This window comes from Cebus imitator, unplaced genomic scaffold, assembly GCF_001604975.1.
Source record: "Cebus imitator isolate Cc_AM_T3 unplaced genomic scaffold, Cebus_imitator-1.0 Scaffold1, whole genome shotgun sequence".
Classification (NCBI taxonomy): domain Eukaryota; kingdom Metazoa; phylum Chordata; class Mammalia; order Primates; family Cebidae; genus Cebus; species Cebus imitator.
The window spans coordinates 11,885,902-11,902,865 of record NW_016107316.1 but is presented as its reverse complement, the minus strand read 5'-3'; the positions used below and the strand labels follow the sequence as shown (position 1 = coordinate 11,902,865).

The following is a 16,964-nucleotide window of genomic DNA, read 5'->3' as shown; positions in this document are numbered from 1 at the left end:
AAGATACGTATCACATAAAAGGTAGAGAACCGTGTCTGAAAGAAACTGCAACTGAGAACAAAGACCTAAATGTGCATCAATTGATGAATGGATAAACAAATTGTGGTATATCCAGACAATGAAATATAATTTAGCCATAAAAAAGAAGTATTGACACATTATCTAACATAGATGAACCTTTAAAATATGGTAAGTGTGGGCTGAATGAGGCGGCTTGTGCCTCTAATCCCACCACTTTGGGAGGCCTAGGAAGTAGGATCACTTGAACCCAGGAGTTTGGGACCAGCCTGGGCAGCATAGGAGACCCTGCCTCTACAAACAAAAAATTAAAAACAAAACAAAACATTATGCTAACTGAAAGAAGCCAGTCACATAAAACCATATATTATGTGATTCCATTTATGTAAAATGTCCAGAATAGGCAAATCATCTATACAAACAGTAGATGAGCGGTTGCTGATAACTAGGAGGTCGAAGTTTAAGAGAGTGACAGCCTAAGTGTATGTGGTTTCTTTTCGAGATGATAAAAACAGGCCGCTGTGGTAGTGCATGCCTCTAATCCCAGTACTTCGGGAGCTTGAGCCCAGGATTTTGAGTACAGCCTAGGTAACATAGTAGAAGCCCATCTCTACAAAAAGTGCAAAATTTAGCCAGGCACAGTGGTACACATGTGTAGTTCTAGCTACTCTATAGGCTGAGGTAGGAGGATGGCTTGACCCTGGGAGGTTGAGGCTGCAGTGAGCCATGATTGTGCCACTGCACTTCAGCCTGAGCAACAGAGAAGACCCTGTCTCAAAAAAAAGAAAGAAAAGAAATGATAAAAATATTCTATGCTGACTCTAGGTGCACAGCCTATGAGTTAACCCTGCTTCACAAGGAGCAGCACCATTCAATACAAGATTGCAAACAAATACGTATTAATAAAAATATTCTATAATTGAACGTGGTGGTGGTTGCATATACTTATGAATATACTAAAAACCATTGACTTGTACATGTTAAATGGATAAATTGTATGGTGTGTGAATTATATCTCAATAAATCTGTTTAAAATGTGAGAACTAACAATGTTATCTAAAACAGACTCATTTAAATACAAAAACAGTAAGACACAGAAAATCTGACAATAAAGGCATGGGCAAAGATATTTTACAGAAAGACACAAAGCCACATTCTCTGAAACTGCTGATGCTAGAAAAGAATATAATAACACGACTTCAATAAAATAAGTTCCAGAATATGATGCATCAGTTGAGGTCCAGTTAGAAAGCAGAAACCACACTTATTATTTCAATAGGGAGAATTTAACATAGGGAATTGGTTAAACAGGCATTCAAAAAATGGCAAAACAGAAAGGGTCAGTGAGGTAACACAGAGTCAGCAACGGCAGTGAGCAGTCAGCTCCCCCGCAGAAATGAAGGAATAAAGGGGAAGTAAAGGAGACAGATGGATGTTATCTGAACCTTCTATGCAGAGGAGAAGCCCCAAGGAGTTGGGACATGGACAGCTGGAAGGGGTACCCTGGATGCTCCTGAGTTCGAAGAAGAGTCCCGTGGAGCTGGGTCTTAGGCTTCTAGGGAGGGGTACGGTCCAGCTGCTGCTTATTCCTCTGAAGGTGTAAAACAAGGCTAGTTCTATTCTAATAGGAGAATGCAAGGGAAGTTGGAAAGTGGAACCAGCTGCTGCAGTTGGGCTGACATGCTGTTCTGGGGTCATTCTGACAAAAATTACATGTGAACAGGAAGGAGCGAAAGACTTCTCCTTTCTTCTGTTTTCTAATCTTTTCCCAGTTGCCCACTATTTGCAGAGCCTAACAGAGAGCTAGCTGATAAGAGGTGTAGCTTGCAGATTTCTTCTTATACTTTTTTTTTTTTTTTTTGAACAGGGTCTTATTATGTTTCCCAGGCTGGTCTTGGTCTCGAATTGCTGGACTCCAGTGATCATCCTGCCACAGTCTCCAGAGTCAGTCTTGAACTCCGGGGCTCAAGTGATCCTTCTGCCTCGGCTTCCCAAAGTGCTGGGATCACAGGCGTGAGCCACTGTGCCTGGCCATTCCACATTTTTTATAAAATTAAAAGAAATACATAAAAGAAGCAAAAAGCAAAACCCAAGGATAGGTGTTAAGTTTAAACAAAACAGGAAGGCATTTTTTATGTTTTTAAAATTTTTTTTTGAGGCAAGATCTGGCTCTGTCACTTAGGCTGGAGCACAGCGGCATGATCTCAGCTCACTGCAACCTCTGCCTCCCAGGATAAACTATCCTCCTACTTCAGCCTCCCACGTAGCTGTGACTACAGGCGCGTACCACCACACCCAGCTAATTTTTTGGTATTTTTTGTAGAGATGGGGTTTCACCATGCTGCCTAGACTGGTCTCAAATGTGTGAACTCAAGCCTCACAAAGTCCTGGGATTACAGGCGGAAGCCACCATGCCTGACAGGAAAGCATTTTTAAACATGAGATAACTTGGAATATGAGGATATCATGGAATGCACAAAAAATTTTTGTAGTTCCTCCCATCAAAAGATAAAGTCTTTTGAGTCTGGGCTGGCCTTGTGATTTGTTTTCGCCAATAAATTGTGGTGGAAGGGATACTGTTTAAGTTCTAAGCCGACGCCTCCCAAGAAGCCTTGCAGCTTCCATTCTTAGTTGGCTAGTGTATGAGCAAGCCTGAGCTAGCCTGCTGGAGAGACTGCAAGGTACCTTGTCCGATCACCAAACCTCAGCCATCCAGTCAAGCCACCAACTGACTGCAGTTGCATAAGTGAGTCAGGAAAGATCCTTGGAATCTCCCAGTTGAACCCAGCCAAATTTACCAATCCACAGATTGTGATCTAATAAACAAATGATCGTTGGGGATAGTTTGTAACACAAGTGAATGCTAACTGATACATAATGAAATCCACATAATCAAAATGAACAGGTCAGAAATAGAGCAATGAACAATGAATATATTCAACTACTGAAATTAAGACAAATCAGTAGGGAAATTATTGATAAAATAGAATGTAAATATAATAAAACCTGACCAAGTATTTTTGACAAAGTATTAATATAATAAAAAATTATAAGCAAAAAATTAGGAAGGACATGGAAGACGTGGTAGAAAGTCAGACTGTTAATCTATCTTTAATGGAAAAGAATACAGCACTGATCAATACTGAAACACAGTTTGAAAAATTACAATGTCCTGGCTGAGCACAGTGGCGCACGCCTGTAATCCCAGCACTTTGGGAGGCCAAGGCTGGCAGATCACATGGTCAAGAGATTGAGACAATCTTGACCAACATGGTGAAACCCCGTCTCTACTAAAAATACAAAAATTAGCTGGACATAGTGGCGTATGCCTGTAGTCCCAGCTACTCAGGAGGCCGAGGCAGGAGAATCACTTGAACCCAGGTAGGCAGAGGCTGCAGTGAGCCGAGATCACAACACTGTACTTCAGCCTGGCAACAGAGCGAGACTCTGTCTCCCAAAAGAAAAGAAAAGAAAAGGGCCAGGCATGGTGGCTCATGCCTGTAATCCCAGCACTTGGGGAGGCCGAGGTGGGTGGATCACCTGAGGTCAGGAGTTCGAAACCACCCTGACCAACAAGGTGAAACCCCATCTCTTAAAAAAGAAAAAAAAAGAAAAGAAAAAAAATTACAATGTCCTATTAATGATTTTTATAATTTTAACCTTTGAGCCTGAGCACAGTGGTTTATGCCCGTAGTCTCAGCTACTATGGAGGCCACAGTGGAAGGATCACTTGAATCATTCCAGTTCAAGGCCACACCTATGCTCTCCAGCCACTGCTTTCCAGCCTCAGCAAGACCCCCACTTTCAAAATAAATAATTTTTAGCCTTTGAGAAATGTTTTACGAATCATTTTCTCTTGAGATGAAGTAACAGTTTTCTGATCAGTTCCGTCTGTTTTTCTTTTTTGTCCAATTCAAATGAAAATAAATTCAATGCTGTATTTTTTTTAAAAAAACCTTTGTTTTAAAAATAATTTATGGAGAACCTATCACCATTAATGTTACTGTACCTGTATATTTCTCCCTTCATCCTTAAATCTGCATTTACACCTGTAATAATGGTGTTCACCAAATGTGATTAGTTTTCTGTGATATTAAAATTGGGATGATTTGAACTGTTTTGTCTTTCTGACAATTTTTATAAAGAGCTTGTATTTTTAATTCTTTTGTAGAGACAGGGTCTCGCTATGTATGTTTCCCAGGCTGGTTTTGAACTCCTACCCTCAAGTGATCCTCCCATCTTGGCTTCCCAAAGTGCTGGGATTACAGGCGTGAGCCACTCCCAGGCTGGTTTTGAACACCTGCCTTCAAGTGATCCTCCTGTCTTGGTCTCCCAAAGTGCTGGGATTACAGGTGTGGACCTCTGTGCCCAACCAAGCTTGTATTATTTTTTATCAAATCGACAAGGTTACAAAAAGAGTTTACGAGGAGTTTCACAGTCTCAGCGGAAAAGAGCATTTGCATAGGGAATATTAAAATGGCTTTATGCTGTAAGATGTGATCTGTCTAAATTGGTGGTTCTCAATCATGGCTATACATTACAACTACTGAGGAGTTTTCTTTTGTTGTTTTTGTTTTACGGTTTTTTTTTTTTTTTGAGATGGATTTTTGCATTTGTCACCCAGGCTGAAGTGCAATGACACAATCTCGGCTCACTGCAACCTCTGGCTCCTGGGTTCAAGTGATTCTTCTGCCTCAGCCTCTCTAGTAGCTAGGATTGCAGGTGCCCACCACCACACCTGGCTAATTTTTGTATTTTTATTTGAGACAGGGTTTCACCATGTTGGCCAGGCTGGTCTCAAACTCCTGATGTTAGGTGATCTGCCCACATCGGCCTTCCAAAGCGCTGGGATTACAGGGATGAGCCACCATGCCCAGCTGTGAGGACCTTTTAAAAAGTACCCATGTCCACCATGTTCATCCCAGACCCATTAAATCCAAATCTCTGGTGGTAGGGCCTAGAAATTGATGTATTTTAAATGTTCCCCAGATGATTCTGATGTGCAACTTTGGTCAAGAACCACTGGACTCAACAGGCCACGGAGACACATTCCCAAACGCAATGCCTGTTGCTGGAAATTCAAGACACTCCATTCTGTGCCTCCTCCAGTCCACAAGGGCATCCACACCAGGACCACTTGTTATGGTAGAAGGGGAGAATGAACACTGTGAACTGTGGCAACATGTTTTCTTGTTTACATTCAGGAGAGAGAGACTGGACTGGCTTTTCTTCCTCCAGAAGTTCTGAGTTAGCACCTCTTTGTGTCTCACTGGCTCAAAATGGGCAAGGCACGCCCAATTACAGAACCAATTTCTAGCAAGTGGGATGAAATTACTGTCATTGGCTTACTAATGTTTCTCAAACTTTATTATGTATAGGAATTGCCCAGGAATTTTGTTAAAATGCAGATTCTGATTCAGTTGGTCTGGCATGGGGCCAAGATTCTGCATTTCTAACAAGCTCCCAGGTAATTGGAATGGCTGTTGAGGTGTCAATTACAACGTCCACCTCAACCACCAGGCACACCAGATATTTACATTAGCTTGAGGAGTAAATTCTTTCCTTGTAGATAAATCTAAAGAGAAGCCAATTATAATCAGAAGTGCTTAATGAGCATGGCAGATTGCAAAGCATATGTGAAGGCACAGAAGCAAGAAACTGTTCACTGTGCATAGAGAATCATGAGCTGGAGAGGTAGGGACACAGGCAGAGTCAGATCACTAAAGGGTGGGGCTTTAATCTGCATCTTGCAGAGCATCAAACCTGTAAGAGATTCTCCATGAAGAAACACCTTTCAGGGTCAAATTTGGTTGGGATACATTGCGTATTATGGCCCTCACTTGGATATTTACAATGCATATTTTGATTTTTTTTTTTTTTAAAGACAGAGCTTCACCATGTTGGCCAGGATGGTCTCGATCTCCTGACCTTGTGATCCGCCCGCCTAGGCCTCCCAAAGTGCTGGAATTACAGGTGTGTGCCACCGCGCCCAGCCTCGAATATTTTTGTTTTAAAGGAATTAAGAAGTCTGGCAGTAAATGAACCTTTTGTCAAATAGTGGTTTTTGACAAAGGGGTCTCTCATTTTCCTTTTGAACTGAGCTCTACAAATTATAGAGTTTAAATTGCCTATGAGGTATTATCTCTATTTGACTTTCTGGATGGTGACAACAGAGCATTAAACCAATTGTAGAACCTTTCTAGGCACCCACCAGGCTTTGTGCAACTGCACAGGTCATGAAGCTGACCTTGCTCATGGGGATATCAGGAACATTAAATGAGACAATGTATGGAAAGTGCTGTGGCGCTTGCACACTGTAAGCACCAAACAAGTAACTATAGTATACACACAGCTTCCAGTAGGACTCTTGGTTGTAACAGAAACTTACTTCACCTAGCTTAAGCAAAGAAGCAGAATTTATTGTAAGGATCCAGGAATGAGGCTCAGACTCCAAGGGTAGAGGCAGCCAGCCAGGCACAGGAACGTTTGAGAGATATTGTCAGCACTCTCCTTTTCTCTCTCAACTCCACTCTCTCTACAGGTTCTCCATCTTACAGGATGTAACAAGTCTGCCCAAGGGATCCCAGGTCCAAGAGACCTTGGAGGTTGGGGTCTATTAGTCCCAATTCCATATTCTAAGGGATGGCCTCTAATGGATTTATCTAGTTTTGCTCACACCAAGCAACTGGATATAAAGACCCTTCTGCTACTGTCAGCTCAATGGAGGGGTAAGGAGAAGGAAGACAAAATGTGTACACCCCAATATCTCCCATTCTTACTTGATCGTGAGACATTTCTTAAAGGAACACCTATTAACACCGAATACAGCACACTAGGGAAATGCTGCCGTGGGTGATGCAGAGCAATGAGATGGTTGAAGCAGAGGCCTAAGCGCCAGGAATTGGATTTGCATTTTAGATAGCAGCGAGCAGAACTGATTGGAGGGAGTGAGACTGGAGACAGGAAAGCTGATTAAGAGCCAGCTACAGAAATCCAGACCTGAGAAGCAAGGCTAGTATTAGTGAGGAGGCAGAGGAAGAGACTGTCTCCAGAATTACTTGGGAAGTAAAAATCTGCGAGGCTTGGTAAGTTATTTATATTTGGAATGGGGGATAGCAGGAAGAGGCACGGATGGTTCTCAGAAGGGTAATTTGGGGAATGAATAGGTGGTGGCACTGCTAACTATAGAGACAATACAAGAGTCAGGAGTAAAGGGATGGGTGTGACTTCATTTTTTAACGTGCTTGGTGACAAGAGGAATATTCAAGTGAAAATATCTAGAAGCCTGAGATATGAGCCTAAGGTAGGAGCTTGGGATGCATTTCAATGTCAGACAGTTTTCGGTAATAACTAAAAGCCGAAGAGCCCATTTATTCAACAGGCACTTGGGGGCACAGTGTGGAAAAAAACACAAGGTCCCTGCCCTCGCGGAGCTCACAGTCGCCTAGGGAAGACATACATTAAGCAAAGTAATTAGAAGGCTCTGAATGTTTACGAAATGCAGCGTTATCAGGAGAGCCAGGAGCTGTGCAAACCATCAAGAACAAATCGGACACAGTGCCTGTTACAGCTGTGTGACCCGGAGCAAGTTAGGTTACAATCCTGGAATCACCGCGGCTTTGCACGGGGGGCCAGGACAGCAAGGCAGATTTGGTTTCCAATTAGCCTGTAAACCCTGGAGGAGAGAGCGTTACTTCCGCGAGAAGAAAAACAGCCAACGAGTGAGAATCACTGGCCCAGCTGAAGACCGACATGAGTTTCCTTTGTGTGCACCCGGGCCAAGCACTGGGAGCCGACAATTTACTGAGAGCTGGCTCCACCTGCCTGGGGTGCAACCACGAGAGTGACAGCCCTCTTGCGGGGTACAATTTTCCACCCCCACATGCATCTCCATCTTCTTGTTGTGGGGAGGTACAGGATGAAAGCTAAAGACCTGAATTAACGTCCGGCTCTGGTTGGCGCCAGCACTCCGGAAGCGAAATGCCAGGAGTACCCCAAGGTGGGCGGCGCGGACGCCGACACCCGCACACGCAGCTGGGCTAAAACAATGAGCAACTGGGGAGGAAGCCGAGGGTGAGAGGATTCAGAAGTCGAGGCCCCACGCGGGAAGACAGTCCAACACAGCGTTCGGCAACACCACGCCTGCGCTGTCAGAGTCCAGGCGCGACGGAGCCCGGGACAGACGCGCGAGCCCGCGAGAGAAGCGCGAGCCCGCAAGTTGAGGGCAAGGGGGGAGAGAACGCCGGAGAGGCGGCCGAACACGTGAGAGCGCAGGGAGCGTGCGCACGCGCAGAGCGCCCCAGGCCCTAGCGGCGGGAGCGCGGGAGCAGGGACGCTAGGCATTGAAAGGAGCCGAGCCTTGGTGAGCGCTCCCCCCTCCCCTTTCTCCCGGGGTGCATTGCGCGCGCCCGGTGGGCGGGGGGAGGGGAGGGGAGGCGGCGGTGGCAGCCATGTTGTTGTGAGTCTCTGTGTCTCACCCTCGGTACTTCGGTGGTTCGGAGGAGGAGGGGGAGGAGAAGGAGGAGGTGGGGTGGGGGGGGAGGGTGGTAGGTGGAGAAAGAAGACATTGCCGCCACCGAAGGCGGAGGAGGGGGAGGACCGCCAAGAGCGACGCCGCCGTGTGCCCAACGGTCGGTGTCCCCGGCTGAGGCAGCGCGGCCGCAGCAGCCCCGTAAGTCATTCCGCGCTTGCTCTTTCTCCGGTCCTTTGGCGCCGCCGGGGCTGGCTCCGTGGGCTTTGTGCGGCGGCCTTAGCAGTAGCCGATCGCGGGTGGGAGGGCGGACGGGGCCTGCGGGGTGCCCCGGCCCGTGCGGCCTGGGGCCGGCTCGCACAATGCAGGGGGAGGGGTGCCGGAAGGGGGTGTGCGCGCGCGGGGGAGGGGGCGCCGCGCCGGCCACTTTCCCGCTTCCTTCCCTCCCCAGCGCCGCCACCGCTGCCTCGGGGGCCTGGGGCGCCGACCCCGGTCTCCCTCCGATTCGGCGCGCTGGAGGTTAGAGACCGAGCTGTCGCCCTTGGGTTCGGAAAGTGGGGGAGAGGCCGGGTGGCCCCAGAGAAGCGTACGGATTGCAAGTGGGTGAAGAGGAAGGAGTGGGTTTATGAAAACAAGTGTGGGCATTTTCAAAGGCCCGAGTGTGTGCAGGAAAAGCTTGCCGTGGACAGATGTGGGTATGAAGCCGTGACTGGGGTTCGTCTTGTTTAGGTTATGTTTTGTTCTAGGAACAGATTTCGATACTCAGAAAAATATGTAAGTTAAAACCAAAGACAAGATTAGCGGCTTCTGCTGTTTGAGCAGTAGTTTTGTATCTGAATTGGGTCACATTTTTGGGGAAAACAGTTAAAGTTTTATGCCGAAACACGAGTAAAAGTTAGTGTTAATTATCTGAGAACACAGCTAAAGAAAACCTACTCAGCTTTTCATTCTAACATATGTAAACTTTTGGAGAGGGGCATGTATTGCCAACATACTAGGTGCAATAAGACATCATGTCAGGACTTGGTATTTGATTTTTCTTGAGAAAACTGGGGGCAGATGTTTGGTGAAATTGTTGAAGGAAAACATGAGAAAAATGCTTGTAAACACTGAGGAGAAATGTAATACCCGTAAAGGTACTGTATGTCAAGAAAACAATTTTAATAAAGGGAGTTATGGAAGGATTTTAAAAGCTTTTTTAATGATTAGGTTTCGTGTTCAGTAGGTGACTCTTCATGTGACGTGGAGTGTTGGAAGATGACTTAAGGAATCCTGTAAAAAAATACAGAAATGAGTATTTTCAATTTGTTTCTATTCTTAGCCTCCTTTTAAAAAATGATTTACCCCATTTGCTCAGTTATGAATAAATGATGGCATTTTCGGTCCTGCAAGAATTTCTTTAAAATTCTGATTTTTGGTGAAATTGCATTGTGTAAAATTTTCTTGGTGTCCATGTGGGCAGTTTTTCTATGCAGAAAAGGTTTACGATAATCTGAAAAATAAAATAATATTTCAGGAACCTGGTTCTTGAGGATTTAACGCCAGCTTTTTTATTTCGTTTACAAGTCGAGCTGTTATGAGTTACAGTTGCCGTTAACAAATTTATGCATCTTCCAACAGTTTAAGCTGTGTTTAACACGTGCTTTCCTTAACTTCATTTGTCTGAGTCCAGAGTTCTCTTAGGTGTTTCAGTATTTAGCAAGATTTCAACTTCTAAAAAGAACCTAAATTAAGCTGTCACTTTAGGCTAAATTCTCAGGCGTTACAAATACTGTATACAAATTACCAAATAATACTTGGATTTTGTTTCTCTTCAGCATTCCATGCTTGTTTATAAATTTTTTTTGTTGAGACAGGGTCTGGCATGCCCAGGCTGGAGTGCAGTTGGTGAGATCTCTGCTCACACTCTGTGTCCCGGGCTCCAACTGTTTTTCCATCTAAGCCTCCCGAGTAACTGTAGCTGGGACTACAGGCGTACGCCACCACGCCCAGCTAATTTTTTCGTTTTTTTGTGGAGACAGAGCCTCACTATGTTGCCTAGGCTGGTCTCTTATGTTGCCTAGGTCAAACTCCCGAGCTCCAGCTATCCTCCCGCACAGATTACAGAACCAGTAACCCAGCTTGTTTGTAAACATTTCTGGTGTTGAAAGATAATTTGCTTATCTTAGGTAACAAATGTAATTATGACCAGAGATTTGGGCCAGGTGTGAAATTCATAGCCAATTTTCTCAGTGACCAAGCTGTCTCCTTTTTATAGATCCTAACACGATTTCCATAATTTTAAGTGGAGGTTGGTTCCTGTCTCCTGAACTCAAGTTCCACATACGTCCTAACTTAAATACCATGTTGGGTTTCTAAGATATGGAGATGCTCTATATTTGTTCATATTCTTAAAATTTACAGATATTTAAAATATCTGAATATTTGATTTTCATATGGTTTTTTTCTACATGGCTGCACTCACAGCTTGAGACCATTTTACTAACAGGTGTGATTAAGATAAAAATTGCACTTATAGCCAGGTAAATTGGTTTGTGGCATATTAAGTAGATTTCTTGCTTTGTTTCTCTTTCCTTCCTTCCCTCCCTTCTCTCTCTCTCTCTCTGTCTCTCTCTCTCTCTCTTTCTCTCTCTTTTTCTTTCTCTCACTCAGGCTGGAGTGCAGTGGCAAGATCTTGGCTTACTGCAACTTCCACCTCCCTGGTTCAAACAATTCCCCGATTACAGGCTCGTGCCACCACACCCGGTTAATTTTATTTTTATTTTTAGTGGAGTTGGGGTTTCACCATGTTGGTCAGGCTGATCTTGAACTCCTGACCTCAGGCAGTCTGCCCACCTCAGCCTCCCAAAGTAATGGCATTACAGGCATGAGCCACAATGCCTGGCCCTTCTTGCTTTTTTTCTTAATTTTTTTTTTTAAATATAGGTGAGGTTGCTGGGCATGGTGGCTCAAGCCTGTAACCCTAGTAGGCCGAGGTGGGCAGATCACGAGGTCAGGAGTTCGAGACCAGCCTGGCTAACATGGTGAAACCTTGTCTGCACTAAAATACAAAAAGTTAACTGGACGTGTCGCGTAACTGTAATCCCAGCTATTTTAGAGGCTGAGGCGGGGGTATCTCTTGAACCTGGTAGGCGGAGGTTACAGTGAGCTGAGATCATGCCAGTGCACTTCAGACTGGTGACAGAGCAAGACTCCCTCTCAAAAATGTATATGTATGTATGTGTGGTCTTGCTATATTGTGCAGGCTGGTCTCAAACTCCTGGGCCCAAGCAGTTCTCCCACCTTGGCCTCCCCAAATGTTGGCGTTACAAGCATAAGCCACAGTGCCAGTCCCTTGCTGTTTTTAGGAAATGCATTACAATAGTCTAACTTGCTCCTGTTGTCACACCTCCTCACTTCGCTTTGATGAGTTTTTAAGAGGGAGCACTCATGAAATATGGCGGAGCCCCTTCCTCTCTTTCTCTCTGGGAGTATTCTTCCTGCAGAAAGCACTGAATTTGCCCTGCTTTTTCATGAGACTACCAAAGTTAGACTCCCCATTTCCAGAGGACAGTAGTTGTCCAGTGCTACTTGTGACTGTGTTAGAATAACTCTGGAGTGTGTTGTTAGTAGCCCACTTGGCCTAGGTATTAATTATGTCACCACTGTGGCTTTATCAGTAGTAAAGGAAATCTTTGGATTAGCACCAGTCTAACTACTGTGTCTTTCAGTAAGTTCTGAATTCTAGCATGGAAAAAGATTTCCTCAAACCCTATCATTTAGGAGCCAATACTGTATTTTAATAATGATTTTTATATTTGGCAATATAGACAGGAGACAGTTTTTTAAGAAAACTTAATTGCTTTTGTAGTTGAAAAAGTGAAAATTTTCTATTTTCAAGCTTTTCCAGTGAGTGAAACACTGTATAGAATTATTAGATAGGTGCATGATAAATGCTTTTTCTTTGTGTTTTCATGTAGCAGTATGTTTAGAGACATGTTAGTGTTTTTTTCTTAGTGACTTTTTCTTCACGTAATTCAAGATTTATCTTTTTAAATGAAAAATCAAGACATGCCTAATTAAACATAAGTATTTAATTAAAAGTTTTGTTTGACCTTTGGTTGTTTTTTATATTCTTAAGTGCTTTAAGTAATTTTTTAAAAGATTGTTTATTTAAGCATGTTGGCAAAAGCATAGTTTCAATAATAAGCTCCATTCTGCAAGTTTAGCTACTGAATCTCATCCATTTTCAGGTTGCATTTTGTTGATTTTCACTTCGTCTCTTACTCACTATTCTCTTGTGGAGGAATAAAAGATTTTAGAGTACTGGGAAATATCCAAATGTACACACCTTATGTGCATATCACTGTAGCTGGAAAGTACAAAATAAAGGAAGCATGAAGTGTAAAAGGAGAAGAGAGGTAATTGAAGTATTAGATGGTTCGATTGACTGCAAAAGGGACAGGAAAAATAAACTCATCACCTATTTGGAATAAAATATGTTCGAACCACAGTATCCCCCTAAAATGTTTCCTGGAAGGGGCTTGATGCAATTGGCTATAAAATTGTACTCAAAACCACCTAGTCAGTACTGCCCAAGGAAATGGAACCTGCAGCTGGCTGCCAACACACATAGGTGTGGCCATGGGGTGGGGGGGGGCGGGGCAGTAGGGAAAGATTATTTACATTTTTTTTGTTCTGGGGAAAAATACACCAATGGAGGGAACCTGGTTTGAGGATAGCTCTTTGGTCTATTGTAGTAGGCATCTTATGACAATAGTAACAAGTTCTGGGTCTCGAAGTGGTGATCCCTGACTCTAGGCAGTTTCTGAAAAGCTTAAGATCAGCGAGATAAAGATGCAATTGGTTTTACTCATTCACACATGAAAGAAGGCAAATGAGTGTTAGAGGCAGAGTGCCCCTAAGTATAGGTCTTTATTAGGCAGTCAAATGAAGCAAATTGTGGGAAGAAAAAAATGTGGATTGTACTGTATGGTTTTCATAAATACCAAAAATATATACAGATGGGAACTACTTACATCTTTCTTCATTTTGATGACCATGTCATTTTTAAGTTAGTTTATTAAGAACATCTCCATAGTATTTTATCAGTACTTGTAGCATGATTACATGTGAAAACAAAGAATCTTTAAAACCAATTCAATATGAACAGAATTAGGTTTTGAAGTTGAGAGGATAATGGCTCCAGGTTTTGCCTATAGGTGTTTTCTTGGACTACCTTTCCATAGAAGTACTATTTTTTACTTTTTATCCAAAGGAGAGCTTTAGGTGCCCTTGTTTTAATCTCTAAATTATGTGCACCCTACACTAGCAAAAATAGGAATACTCTAGGCTATTGATAAAGGTGAATTGTTTGTCAGTTCTTTCAGAATTGTGGTTGAGAAAATATTCATGGAGTATGGCCATTCAGTCCATTTGTAGTGTGAATATTAAAATTGTATCTTTTCATCAAGCTAGACTACCAGAAACCTGCACACATTTTTTTGAGGGTTGCAGATGTATCATGTGCCACACTGTCCTTAAATGGTGGTGGTATCGTAATATGTGGTCCTTGTTTTTAAGGCCTTTATAAGAAAGTGAAGAAAAAGAGGATTTAACTTGTGATTACAGTAATGTACGCTAACTGCCACTGAGGTGGTATTATAAAAGTGCTGTGGTCTGGGCATAGTGGCTCATGCCTGTAATCTCAACACTGGGAGACTGAGGCAGGACGATCACTTCACTTGAGTCTAGGAATTCAAGACCAGCCTGGCCAGCATAGGGAGACCTTGTCTCTACAAAAAATTAAAAAATTAGTTAGGCATGGTGGCGTGCACCTATAGTCCAAGCTATTTGGGAGGCTGAGATGGGAGGATCACTTGAATCCAGGAGACTGAGGCTGCAGTCAGTGAGTTGTGATCATGTGAGTGCACTCCAGGCTGGGTGACAGAGGGCGGCCCTGTCTCAAAAAAAAAAAAAAAAGAGTGCCATGGACACATGTAGGTAGAGACTGTAGGAACAGGAAAAGATTTCCACAAGAGGTAAAGCAGAATCTTAAAAGATTTAGAGAAGTTAATTTAGTTCAGAGATGAGTGAAGTGGCATTTGGCCAGAGGGATTAATAGCTGTAGTAATCCTGATGGGGGAGAATGGCAGGGCTTAAGGTGCAGTTTATAGGGAGGAGAATGGCAAAAGAGAGATGGGAGAGGTAGGTAGAAGCCCACCAGATTGAAGTCCTTTATCTTATGTGGACAATCCAGGATTATAATTTAGGAAGATTTAGACAATCATACCTTAGAGAGTTACTATGTAGTTACTTTCCATGGATTATATTAGGAGTTAAGTATTTAGACTTTTCTTTGAGGAGCTCACTATAAGAAAGACTATGAGGCTGGGCACAGTGGCTCACACCTGTAACCCTAGCACTTCAGGAGGCTATGGCAGGTGGATTGCTTGAGCTCAGGTGTTTGAGACCAGCCTGGGCAACGTGGTGAAACCCCATCTCAACAAGAAATGCAAAAATTAGCCGGACATGGTGGCTCTGTAGTCACAGCTATTTGGAGGGACTGAGGGGGGAGGATCGCTTGATCCCGAGGCAGAGGTTGCAGTGAGCCAAGATTGCTCCAGTGCACTCCAGCATGGGCAACAAACAGAGTGAGGCTCTGTCTCAAAAATAAAAAAGAGAAAGACTATGAAACCTTGCATCTGTTACAGTAATGTTGAAGATATTTTCTGTTAGAACTCTGTTGCTTCAATAATGTTCCACTTAAGAAATTGCTTTCGTTTTTCTTTGAGACTGAGGTGGGGGTAGGTGTCTCGCTCTGTTGCCCAGGCTGGAATGCAGCCTCAACTGCCTAGTCTCAAGAAATTCTCTCACTTCAGCCTCCTGAGGAACTGGAACTACAGGCACACAACATCATGCCTCACCAGATATTTTTAATTATTATTTGTAGAGACAAGGTCTCACTGTGTTGCCTTGGCTAGTCTCGAATTTGTTGCCCCAGGTGGTCTCAAATTCCTAAATCCGAGCAATCCTCCTGTCTTGGCCTCCTAAAGTGCTGGGATTGAGCCACCATGCGCAACAGAAATTTCTTTTAAAGCTTAGTGTTAGGAATAAGCTTGCCTCCAAGGAATTGGTGTGATTTCTTTATGTGGATAATGAGAATTGTATATACCCACTGTTTGTACAATTGCTAGTACAACTAGTTAGCATTAAACTTACTAGTTTATTTGCTATTTTATTTAATTATTTTGTTATTTTTATTTAGAAACTTTTTTGAGGCAGGGTGTATGTCACCCAGGCTGTAGTGCAGTGGTGCAAACATGGCCCACTGCACCCTTGACCTCTCTGGCTCTAGTGATCCTCCCACCTCAGCCTCTTGAGTAGCTGGGACCACAGTCATGTACCAATACACCCAGTTATTTTTGTTGTTGTTGTTGTTTTTGTATTTCCTATAAGATAGTGTACCATTTTCCAAAAATTTGCTTAAATGGATAGATTAAATTTTATTTAAATTACAGTCAAGAATTTTTTTTTTTTTTTTTTGAGAACACAGACCCCTTCAAAAATATGTGATGTAGCTGGGCATAGTGTGGCACTACTGTGACCCTAGAGGCTGAAGCAGGAGGATTGTTTGAGCCCAGGTTTGGAGGCTATGATGGCACCACTGCATTCTACCCTGGGTGTTAGAGTAAGACCCTGTCTGTAAATATATATATGATTAAAACTTGAAACTAACACGGATTTGGTTTCTCTTCATGCATTTCTACCTAGGTGTTTGGTGGTGTATCTAGGAAATTGGCTTGGTTATTTCGTCTCACTTTAAAGTTAACCAATTCAAGACTCATTGTTGATTGAGGAACTTTAAAAATCGTAATTCAGACTAATCACCTAAGTGATTCCTTTTACTTCAAAGATGTATACAATTGATATATATTTCTTAGACTATACATAAGTCATAATAAACTAAATATGTTTTAAAGCTTTTAATCATCATAAATTAGGGTTTTCCTAGATAAAAATTAAATTTGTTTTACCCAGTCTTATGAGAAAATTGAATATGTTTCATACCCCATATTCCTTTTTCTTTAAGTTGTCTTGGAAATGACTAGAAACACTACATAAAATGTATTTGTGTTAACATATACAGAAAAGTTAAGGTAATACTGGGTTAAGGTTAAACAGTTTTAATTGTAGAATTTCTTGTGGCCAATAACAGAAGGAAGGAAAGATTGAACATGTGCGCAGAGCTTGCAAAAGAGCCAGTGGGTGCCACTGAGCAGCATAACTGAAATATATTGGACAAGGGACCATTTACTTCTGAGAACACTGAGTTGGTGAATAAGGAGCACACTTAAAGAAACTGCATTAAAGACTGCTTCTTAAAATTGTTATTTTTCTCCAGTTGTCTCAGACCATGCATTCAGATTTCTTCCTTTAGTTCTCTGTTACAATTTAGTTGACATTTCTTTTTCTTTTTCTTTTTTTTTTTTTTTTT

General features: G+C 42.8%; 1 protein-coding gene across 21 annotated transcripts in view; it reads left to right on the top strand.

The window, feature by feature from the left end:
- The first annotated feature begins 7,018 nt into the window (after positions 1-7,018).
- Positions 7,019-16,964, top strand: part of PUM2 (pumilio RNA binding family member 2) — a 110,366-nt gene continuing 100,420 nt past the window's right edge. For 4 of the 21 annotated variants that reach the window (XM_017526481.2, XM_017526471.2, XM_017526419.2 and 1 more), the window contains exon 1: positions 8,434-8,689. The gene's annotated coding sequence lies outside the window, so the exon portion shown is untranslated. Of the gene's footprint in view, positions 7,104-8,306; positions 8,381-8,433; positions 8,690-8,949; positions 9,008-16,964 lie in introns of those variants that run through there. The other 17 variants (XM_037737608.1, XM_037737576.1, XM_037737598.1 and 14 more) reach the window with 9 other exon arrangements.